The following is a 12,135-nucleotide window of genomic DNA, read 5'->3' as shown; positions in this document are numbered from 1 at the left end:
TCGTGAAAACTGATGATTCATGAGCTCAAAAATCCTAGACATAAATAAATATTTTATTGTTTTTATGGTAAAATGACATATTGATATTACTGTAACTCTACAAAAATTGCAAATCTCTCACTAAATTATTAAAATAATGTTTAGCTGACAGACCATTAAAAGCATAATTATGGTATCTCATCATAAGCCTGTGGTTTGAAGTGCCTTCCCTCTTCAACTTTTCCCAAGTCCATATGTTGGAAAACATACCAAACAGAGCACAAAGACTAATGCCTCCTTTACTTGGGTGTGGTATGGGGAATCTCTAATGTGTTTATTTTAGTTTTCTGGGAGTATAATGAACACTCAAAAGTGAACAGCTCCTTTGTCTTGCTTCTCCATCAATGAATAGGTTCAAATTTTGCATTAATAAGTGCTGGTGAAGTGGTTCTGCCATAAAACAAAATAAAAATACATTTTAAGTTATCACTAGTCGTGGAATATCAAACAGAGAGTTAAAATGCAGTCTTTATAGGTCTTCAAAATTGCTTAAATAAGAAAACAAAATTTGTCCCTAAGATATTTCAGGTTTAACTGGTGATTTCCTTCGAGAAATAGTTTTGTGGCTTTATCTGAAACTATGATGGTTAAAATGCAGGACCTTTATGACCTTCTCAATGGCAGGTTTACATTGAAACTGTTATAAATTATTACAGAGGTGTAGCCAATCTAAACAGCCCAACATAAATATATCTGCAGACATACTGGCTACTACATATTCTAAACACTGTCTGTATATGAATACACGGAGCTTTCTAGATCATTGAAGAAAATGTATTTATTCATAAAATCAATAATATGTTTTTTATGTTTGACAAAAAAAGTACTATTATAGCAATCTGACTGAGCCCTGAAAGCTTTATTATGCATTCCTGTGTGGTTTCCTCCATCTGATAATATTTAAGAATTTCACTTTGAATTATGAACATTTTTAATCATTGTTTTTGTATCAAGCCAATCCTAAACTATAATTTCATTGCAGGTCACAGTTTAAAGGAGCAATCCTATGTTAAATGTATACTGGCTCAAATGTTTTAAGATTTAATTTAACTCTATTAGGTTAGTCTATCTTGAGATCCTTGTCCACACTGGGGGGAGCTGTTTCCAGACTCTTGGAATAAGAATGCAATAAGAAGAGCCAAAACTGAACAATGTTATAATTGTATCCAAGGAGAAGCTGAGTTATCTCAAACCTCAAACATTCTCCAACCTGGCACTCCTCTGCCCCAAGCAGAAATAATGGTAAACTTGTCTAGTGTGGGATTGTTAGTCACCTTAAGTCCCCACAGCATGAATAGATAATAATGCTCATTACAAACATACAGTATAACCTGCATACCTTTGTGATTGGTACTTTCAGTTTCACCTACCCATATCTGACAAAATATGTCATCTCTAGTAATTTTTTTAAACTTCTAGGCAATTTTATGGTATGCTTCCATTTCAATCATGTGAGAGGACAAAGTAAATTCCTAGAAAGGAAACCTCTGTAAAATTTTCTGGGCCCTCTAGGGGATTAACTTCTGGCAGTAGTCATTCATTTCAATAGGGTTCACTATTATCCAGTTTCCTGTTGTCATGGTAACTTCAAGAACGTATCTCTGGTGGATACAGGGGTAATACTGTATTCTTAAGGCAACAATTATATACCTGGACATCACAAGTTGGCCAATGTAGAAATCAAATAGGCTATGTGTTGTCTATTTGGTTATTTATTTATTTATAATCATTTTTGTCCCAAGACAGGAAACAGAAAATCAAGAAAGTCCATTCTCTTTGCAAAAACAAGATCAGGAGCACGAACCGCAAATAATAATAATAATAATAATAATAATAATAATAATAATAATAATAATAATGATCCTACTGATATCTACGTGCATCATCCAAAAATACATCACACAGTCCTAGACACTTGGGAAGTGTTCAACTTGTGATTTTGAAACGAAATCCAGCATATCTATCTTGTTTGCTGTGTCATACAACAACAACAATAATAATAAATACACAGTCCTAAACACTTGGGACTTGTGTGCCATCCCAAAAGATCTCAGCCAGCATTTGGAAACAATAGACATTAACAAAATTATGATCTGCCAACTGCAAATGGTCACCCGACTGGGATCTGCACGCATCATCCGAAAATACATCACACAGTCCTAGACACTTGGGAAGTGTTCGGCTTGTGATTTTGTGAAACAAAATCCAGCATATCTATCTTGTTTGCTGTGTCATAAAATAATAATAATAATAATAATAATAATAATAATAATAATAATAATAATAATGGTTTGATTGAAGTCAAAAATCAGAAATTTCTCAAAGCACAGCAGACAAAAAACTAGTACAAGAAAACCGTATTACAAACTAGAGCTGACAGCTGGCACAACAAAACATTGCATGGAAAGTTCCTTGACAAAACTGAAGGAAAAGCTGACAAGGAGAAGACCTGGCTATGGCTCACAAATGGGACACTGAAGAAGGAGACAGAAAGCCTGATCCTTGCAGCCCAGGAGGAAGCCATCAGCACAAAGGCAATTAAGGCCAAGATTGAAAAACCAGCTGATGACCCAAAATGCAGACTGTGCAAGGAAGCTGATGAGACCATTGATCATATCCTCAGCTGCTATAAGAAAATCGCACAGACTAAAGAGAGCTATTGTAATAACCAGTCCAAAGATAAACAAAAATTGTTTATTGTTATTGTTATACATCATGTATTTCTTATATTTTTGTATTATTGCTTGTTGTAAGCCACCCCCTGTCCCTTCAAGGAGAAGGGACGGGGTATAAATAAAATGTATTATTGTTATGTTATAAAGATACAAAGCAATAAAACAAGAGATCTCTTCCACAAGGTCCAAGATGCCAAAGGGACATTTTCCAAGAGTAAGAATGATCAAAAAGAGAAGGTCTTATACAGGCAGTCCCTGAGTTACAAACATCCGACTTACAAACAACTCATAGTTAAAAACAAGGGGGTGAAACAACAGGAAGTGGGAGAAATATATCCCTTGGAAGGGAAATTCACTCATGAAAGAGTTATCATGGGGAAAAGGTATCTCCGCTGAAGCCTTCTCATCAATTCTTATTTCCACAAAAAGCCAAATTTTTCAAAATTCAATTATCCCAGGGACAGAAAGTGAGGTGAAATCTTCTGAACAGATGTATAGACTGAAAAACAAACACCACAGGGATGTTAACCATTCCCTATGATATCCAAAGGTGAAAAAAAATATTTTGGCTGAAGTTAATTTTTTAAAAATTACAACTTACATACAAATTCAACTTAAAGAACCTGCAAAACCTATCCTGTTCATAATTTGGGGACTGCCTGTATTTTCATGACAAAATAAAATGATGATGGAAAGAAAATGCTAAATATGAAAATAAACCACCATACAAAAGAGAGCTGCCTATGATTCGCAATATAACATATTCTCTATTGTTTTCTTAATTAAGCAACTCTGGAACAGCCATGGATTTTGGACTGAGTGTGAACAGCATGACTGGCTCCAATTCAAATCAGTTTGCTTGTCCACATGGACTTGCGTTGTCTCTGCCCTCTCTCACTGTGGCAAATGGCCACAGAACTTTGGAGAGCTTCTGGCTGTTGCCGGGCATCTTTGCTGACATCAACAAAGGTGCCCAGCAATGGTCAGGTTCTCACCTGGAGCTCTGAGGCTATCCAAAAATAGAAATAGTGACAGGGCAAGAAAAGTAAGGTGACAGTCAAGCAGTGCTGAATTGGTTTCAGCCTTGCTGGACCATCTGGACTCCAAGATGGACATGGAGATATGGGCTAATCTGGAGTAATGCTACTCTTGATTGTTCCCAGATTAAATGGTGTGTATACATGAACTCTTTGGGCCCAGAAGGAAACGTTTCCCCTTTCAGGTGCTTTGTCACTGTCAGTTATCACTAACCTTTCCTAGGGATTCTGAATACCTGATACACATCCTCCATCTGAGAAGCCTTTCTACATACCACTTTAAAACTCTCAACCCCAATTAACATATGCACTCTTTAATGTACAGCAAAGTGTCTTGCTAAGACAACAAAGTGATGCATATGATTATACCTAGGCCTTTTAGTTACCATTGGGAACTCAGAGTAATGGCTGTTGGCAGTTGCAACTCATCTTAACAGATTAGCTGAATCAAAATATTTATTCAAGAAGGCCATTTCCGTAAAATGCTAAGCTGTGCAAGAATGGCTGAATGGCAACTGCTGCTACTTGCTGGTCTTGATAAAATGGCAGTAGAAGAAGAGAAAGGTGACCAATTTGTATCTGTTCTGCAAGGAGGTTTTTTTGCTGGCACCCCTTCACAATGAAACAGGTCTTCTGCTGGTTGTGTATGTGTCCCCCTCCCCATCCCCGAAGATATTTAAAACAATGCCTGATGGCATTTGTATTTAAAACAATGCCTGATGGGACTTGCAGGGTGGAGCTTCATGGCGGCAGGACGGACTTGCTGAGAGCTCTCGGCAAGCCTCCGTTATCAGAGCGATCGGGTAGAGCCTGGGCTCCCCTCTTCTCATGGATTGATATGAGAAGGGACGCAAGGCCCGGAAAGCACCGTTGATCCGAACCCCGAATACTAAATTGGGGTGAACGGGTCCGGTAGCCGAGGGAGCGCGGATCGCGATAACGGCAGTGGGCAGTGTGCCCGCAAAAACTGCAAGCCAAGCTCGTTTTATTTTAATAATACCAAGGAATAATCGTAACAGCGGAGAAGGGAACTGTGAGTAACGAAAAATTGGAAATATCTTATTGGAAATATCTTATTCAATTGAATAACTGTGTGAGATCGAGACGAAGAAAAGGAAAGACCCCAAGAACACGCTGTTGATCCGACTCGCGGGAGTAGTCCCGAGGGACGGATCCAGCTGACGGGGCATACCCAGTGGGAGCCAATATTAAGAATCAATCTGATTTTGAAAGGAAAGGAAAGAAACGAAAAGAATAAAGAAAAGGAAAGAAGGAAAGACAATAAAAACCGGAGATATTCGGAGGTTAAAAATAAACAACCAGCAAAGACTTGGTGGGGTCTCAACCAAGGCATAAGGGAATGCCGATCAGGGGAAAAACTTCCTGAACTTCCTGAATAACATCAATGACAGCTAATATATAAGTAATTCGTAATTATTGTGGACAATTAACCAGAAGGGACTCTGAAGGGTTAATTGGAATTAGTTTGAACTAGCCCACTAACCTTGGAGGGAGGTTTGTTGTGACGAAGACGGCTCAGTACAGATAACGCTCTGTCGCGAAAACTACGGGACGCCAGAGAGCCCAAGAGGAACGGGAAACGCAAAGGAAGGGCGGAAGCAGCCTGGTGAAGCGCAACGCCCGAACTGGTGTATCAACTAAAGAAGTCCGTGGCTCTTGCACCCCGGAAGTGCTTTCAGCGATAAATACAGAAGAATGGAACATTAGAAAATCTGTGCGGTAAAGCCACTGTTTTGGATATTAGAGGCTAGTGGGGTTATAAAGTAAAACAACAAAATATACAATAAATCCTTGGGAAGGAAAGAGCTCCGGAAAGAAAAGATAGGACGACTGAGGGGAGAATCGACAGCAGAAGAAAGAAGAACGCAGGATCGACTATAAAGAATAACTGTGGATGAGTATTATTGAGAAATAATGAATGTAAAGATAGAAGCGACGCCCAGAAAGAAGATCGGAGGCAGGATTTGGGGCAAGGATAAATTGATAAAGACATAGTATTGAATTAAATGTGCGAGATAGCACCTGATCAAATTTAAATTCAAATTAATTAAGTAAGCAAAGGTGCAGAACAATAAGAATAAATTCATATTATTTTAGATTTGGTGATTATCCTATCAATTAATTTGGTGATTATCCTATCAATTAATTTAGATAAAAGGTAGTTCAATTTACTAATACATCAAACGAAATACCCATATTTATAGATCTTATATTAATTGGAGATTGGTGCAAAGTAGCTGATTTAGACCCATATTCAAATAATAAATATGGCGGGGGCCAGACAAAAAACTGAAAAAGATATTAGAGATGTCAAGGGGCTGGGAGTTGGAAGAAGACCTTCACAAGCGGAGGAGGTGAACCTTAAGGATATTTTACGTGAAATTCAGAAATTAGCTGAACAACAGATTGAACACCAAAAAGAATCACAACTGAAATTGGACAAACAATCCCTACAACAGAGAGAAATATGCCAGGAATTGCTGGAAATGAAGAAAGAGATTAAAGAAGAAATTGGTCTCTTGAAAAGAGAAATGGCAAAAACACATCAAGATATTAATGAACTGAAATCTGAAAATCTGAAAATTTCCAAATTACACCTTAAGTTACAAAAGAAAGTAGATGGACTGGAAGACAAAAATACTAAAATGGAAAAGTTACAGGAAAAAATAGAACTAAACGAAAAAGAATTCCAATTAAGATTTCGAAACATCCAAGAAGAGTCAGGTGAGAATATTAGGAGTATTGTAACAAAATTGACTGCAGGTCTCCTCCAAAGAGAAGAAGAATATGTGGAAAATGAAATAGACAAAGTATACAGAATCCAAACTAATTTTTCTAGAAGAAATAGGGCTACAAGGGATACTATTATACACTTTGTGAGGAAAAAAGTCAGAGACCAAGTGTTGATAAATAATAATAGAAATCCGATTTATTATAAAGAAAAGAAAATAATTGTATTGAAAGAATTTCCTCAATCGATTCTGAATAGAAGAAGAAAATATTTTTTCCTAACAGACGAACTTAAGAGACAAAAAATAAGATTCAGATGGGAGAGGAATGAAGGTATAATGGTGACATGGTATGGTGAAAAATATTGGCTGACCTCGGAGGAAAAAGCCAAAGATTTCTACCAGAAGTTACTGAAAGAGAAAAAATATACTCCGCAGGAGGAATCTCCCCCCTCATCAGTTAAAAGGAAAAAGCCAAAAAGAGCGAGACACCAATCTCCAAAAGAAGTAAAAGAAAACAAAGGGGCAGTTCCCATTACTACCTCAGAACCATCGGATGTAGGAGACGATGAGGAGGAAGAAGAATGTGAAAGAGAGGATGAAGTGGACCTAACTACGGAGGATGAAGAAAAAACGGAAAAGGAAAGGAAACCACAGGAGGCAAAAGAGATAGATGAAGCGACAGATGGATAGAGGTAACCTTATCAGACAATTAAAATTTTATTCCAATAATGTCAACGGTTTAAATGCACCATGCAAGAGGAAAGAAATAATGATTCAATTAAAAAAGGGGAAATTTGACATAATTGCATTGCAGGAAACCCATATTTCCCAAAGACATGGCTCACACCTGATAAACAAATTAATTGGCAAAGAATTCTTCTCATCAGATATTAAGAAAAAAAGAGGAGTGGTATTATACGTAAAGGACGATATTCCGGCGACTCTACAATTTAAAGATCAAGAAGGTAGAATAGTGGCAGTTCAAATTATAATTGACCAGCAAAAAATACTTATTTGTAACATCTACGCCCCCAACGGTCCACAAACTAAATTTGTAAAGGATTTGAGAAGAAAGATCTTAGAGACTGAATTTGATCATCTAATTATCCTAGGAGACTTTAACGGAATTATGGATTTGAAATTGGATACAAGTAGAATGACTAAAAGTAATAAAGAAGAGAGATCAAGATTAATCCCTCAGAACTTTAGAAATTTAAAAGAAGAATTTGATTTAAAAGATATCTGGCGTTTGAACAATAGGGAAAAAAGAGATTATACTTTTTATTCATATAGACACAAAACCTGGTCGAGAATAGACATGGTCTGGCTTTCAAAAACATTATGCACAAAAGTCGAGGAAATTAATATATTGCCCAGAGATAAATCAGACCATAATCCAATAATAATGAGAATCAATCATAAGAAAAAAAATTCAAAATGGAGACTGGATAATAATTTACTTAAAAAAGAAGAAGACATTGCTAGAAATAAAAAACTGACAAACGAATACTTTGAAGCTAATGCTTCACCTGAAATTAGTGATCAGACAATTTGGGATGCTTATAAGGCGGTAATCAGGGGATTCCTTATCCAACAAAAAGCGGAGAAAAATAAAGTGAAATTTTTAACATTAACCAGAATAAACAAAGAACTGAATGATACTGAGAAGAAGTTAAAGGAAAATCCCTCAAATACCAGCTTAGTAAATCAAATTAGATCACTGCAAAACAATAAAAGAAACTTAGAATTGGAACAAACTGCAAATCAATTAAAATTTATAAAACAATATAATTTTGAAAATGCAAATAAGCCGGGAGCATGGCTAGCACGTAAAATAAGAAAGAAAAAACAACAACAACCAATTATAAAAATAAAGAAAGGAAATGTGACTCTTACTACAGATAAGGATATTATCCAGGAATTTGAGGAGTTCTATACCACTTTATATAAAGAAGAAAATATAGATCAAGGTAAAATTGAGGAATATCTTGGTGCACAAAAACTCAACAAAATTACAGATGATCAAAGAGAACTATTAAATAAGGAGATAACAAAAGAAGAAATCAAAAAAGCAATGAATTCAATGAAACCGAACAAAGCACCTGGGCCGGATGGATTCCCAATTTATTTTTACAGAGTATTGGAAAATGAACTATTGCCCTGGCTAGTAAAAATAATGAATGCAGCTATGAGAGAGAAAAAAATTCCAGAATCATGGACGCAGGCGGATATAATAGCTATACCAAAAGAGGAAGGAGAGGAATTGGAAATACGTAAATTTAGGCCTATTTCTTTGCTTAATATGGATTATAAAATCTTTACGACTGTTCTAGCCAATAGATTTAAAAACTTTTTGAACGAATGGATTGGGAAAGAACAAAATGGTTTCTTACCAGAGAGATATATAAAAGATAATCTTAGATGTGTGATTGACGCGATAGAGTATTATGATTTACATCACCAAAAAGAAGCAATTTTGATGTCTTTAGATGCCGAAAAGGCCTTTGATAAGTTGAATTGGGACTTTTTTAAATTATTAGGGAAAGAATTAGATTTAGGCTATTATTTTTTGAACGCCTTAGAGTCAATTTATAATAAACAAAAAGCTAGAATACTGATAAACGGACAACAATCAAAAGATTTCACAATCGGTAAAGGAGCAAGACAAGGCTGTCCTTTATCGCCTCTGATATTTATCTTCGCAATAGAAACATTAATTAGAGATATCAGATGTGATGAACAACTAAAAGGATTGAAAATTAGAAACTACGATTTTAAAATACGAGCCTTTGCGGATGACATATTATGTATAATTGAAGATCCTAAAAATCAAATTCAAAAATGGATACAGAAAATTGAGAACTTCGGTCATTTAGCAGGCTTCTACATTAATAAGGAAAAAACAAAATTGCTTGCGAAAAATATAAGCAAGAAAAATCAGGGAATAATACAAGAGAAAACAGAATTAAAATTTGTGACAAAATTGAAATATTTAGGTATCTGGATATCATCAAAAAATGCTAAGCTACTGGAAAATAACTATTGGACAAAATGGAAGGAGATAAAGAAAGATCTGCAACAATGGCAATTCTTAAATATTTCTTTATTAGGTCGCATCGCAATTATTAAGATGAATGTTCTTCCCAAATTACTGTACTTATTTCAAAACTTACCGATAATTAGAAATAACAGTATATTCAAGGAATGGAACAAAGAAATAATGAAATTTATTTGGAAAAATAAGAAACCTAGAATCAAATATAATACCTTAACAGATGTGACAAAAAAAGGAGGCCTTGGTTTACCCAACCTACAATTATATTTTGAAGCTTGCGCACTACAATGGACCATAGACTGGGCAACCTTAGAAAATGAAAGCATATTAACATTGGAGGGAATGGATTTACGACGAGGCTGGCATGCTTATATTGGCTATGAAAAAAGGAAAATTGAAAAAAACTTTGGTAACCACTTTATCAGATCAGCATTAATAAAGATATGGGAAAAATATAAACCACGATTTTATAATAATAAGATCCCAATGTGGATTTCACCCCTAGAGGCAGAACAAAGAAATATTTTAGGGTGGGCAATTTGGCCAAAATATAAGGATATTTTGATAAAAAAGAAAGAAGGTTACATGTTAAAATCACAGGAAGAAATAAAAAAGAAATTCCCAGGTACCTCATGGTTCCAATATGCCCAACTTAATGAACAATATAATAAGGATAAAAGAACTGGATTTGGTGAGATAGACAATCGATGGGATAAAATAATGACAAGTAAGAAGAAAACGATATCTAAGATTTATGGCCTACTTTAGGAATGGGCAACCGAAACAAATGAGATTAAAAATTGTATGATAAAATGGGCACAAAATATTGGACGACCGATTAAATTAGTAGAATGGGAAGAGGTTTGGAATAAAAAATTAAAATATACATATGCATCAGACTTGAAAGAGAATTGGTTAAAAATTTTTCATCGCTGGTATATGACCCCCCAAAAATTAGGATTAATGTATAAAAACTATGATAAGAAATGTTGGAAATGTAAATCACAGGAAGGATCGTTCTATCATTTATGGTGGTTATGTAAAAAATCAAAAAGTTACTGGAAAATGATCCACCAAGAAACCCAACTAATTTTACAATTGAAATTCCCATTAAAACCAGAATATTACCTATTAGGTATTGTAGATAGTGAATTCAAACTTGATAAAAATGATGATATTTTATTTACTTATTGCGCTACAGCTGCTAGAATGGCTTTGGCAAAGACATGGAAACTGGAGGAATCTCCGAAAAAAGAAGCTTGGATCCACAAGTTAGAAGAAATCAAAAATATGGATAAACTTACATTCCTTTTGAAAGAATCGAGAGGAAAACCTGTTAGAAGGACAAACTGGTTCAAACTGGAAGACTATATTAAAAAATGATTAATTTTATATTTGATGACTATGTATAAACTGGAAATTGATAGCTTTAAACACAGTGTTAAATATTAATTTCTTCTTATGGTTCTATGTTTACTAATCCCTATCCCTATTCCTGACTCCTCCCCCCCCCCTTTTTTTTTTTTTTTTTTTGCGTGTTGAATGATTGTTAACCCTCACCTCCTTATGTCCCGTTTGTTTGGTTGTATATATATTTTTGCTTTTGTTTCTTCTTTTTGCACGTTCCCCGTTTTTAATAGTGCACTGTATTTGAAAATCATAAATAAAATTTTTTTTTTAAAAAAAACAATGCCTGATGGGACTTGCATGTATCTATTCCACACCAAAGCAAGGTTAACTATGCAATGTAAAGACAGTGGAAAACAGACAACTTAGGTTTCACATAGATAAGGAAAGAAAGAAAGAAAGAAAAATGAAAGGAAAGAAGGAAGGAAGGAAGGAAGGAAGGAAGGAAGGAAGGAAGGAAGGAAGGAAGGAAAGAAGGAAGGAAAGAAAAGAAAAGAAAAGAAAAGAAAAGAAAAGAAAAGAAAAGAAAGAATTGTGAAACAGAATCTCTCTATGCCTTTCGATCTGTACTTGAGGTACAGGCTGATCAACAGCAAGGCAAAGTTGCAGAATCTTCTCTCTGTTGCAACCAGATTGGATTGGTTGGTTGTATCAAGATTACATTTAATCTTCAAAAATGTAATGTAATGGTTTGGAATAAACTTCACAGAAACCCCAATCTGACCACTCAATGAGCAAGGGAATTGTAATGCAAAACATCTGAATGATATTTGGCTGCTTACCTGTGGCCTATATTGAAGCATATATGAAAATGGTCTGTTTCAGTAAAACATATTCCAACAGTCTCAAATATACAGCCTGTGTGGTCTCAGTTTATTAATTTATTTATTGACTAACTTACTTATTTTTTATCCCATCTTTCTCCCAATATAGGGACTCAAAGCTTCCCTAGACTGAGTTGGAAAGGAACAATAGAGTAGGATGTCATCTGCACACTGATGAGACAGTGAGCTCACAAATCCTCTGTGTGTGTGAGAGAGAGAGACTATGACATAGAAAAAAATGAAGCTGGCCTAAGACTGGTCTGCCTTTTATGCCATGGAGATCTGCCCAAGTATCCTACTGATTACACTGGCCTGGCTATGGAAGCTATGGCATGAGTGAGGGGG

The 12,135-nt window shown here is 35.4% G+C and overlaps 1 long non-coding RNA gene across 1 annotated transcript; it reads left to right on the top strand.

The window, feature by feature from the left end:
- Positions 1 to 3,138: 3,138 nt before the first annotated feature.
- LOC134299368 (uncharacterized) lies at positions 3,139 to 11,820 on the top strand. Its single transcript, XR_010006560.1, has 2 exons — positions 3,139 to 3,885; positions 10,761 to 11,820. It is a non-coding gene; the product is annotated as an uncharacterized LOC134299368 (long non-coding RNA).
- The last annotated feature ends 315 nt before the right edge of the window (positions 11,821 to 12,135 follow it).

Source organism: Anolis carolinensis, chromosome 5, assembly GCF_035594765.1.
Source record: "Anolis carolinensis isolate JA03-04 chromosome 5, rAnoCar3.1.pri, whole genome shotgun sequence".
NCBI classification, from domain to species: Eukaryota; Metazoa; Chordata; class Lepidosauria; order Squamata; family Dactyloidae; genus Anolis; species Anolis carolinensis.
Note: the sequence above shows the minus strand (reverse complement) of the source record. Positions and strands in the feature narration are given on the sequence as shown.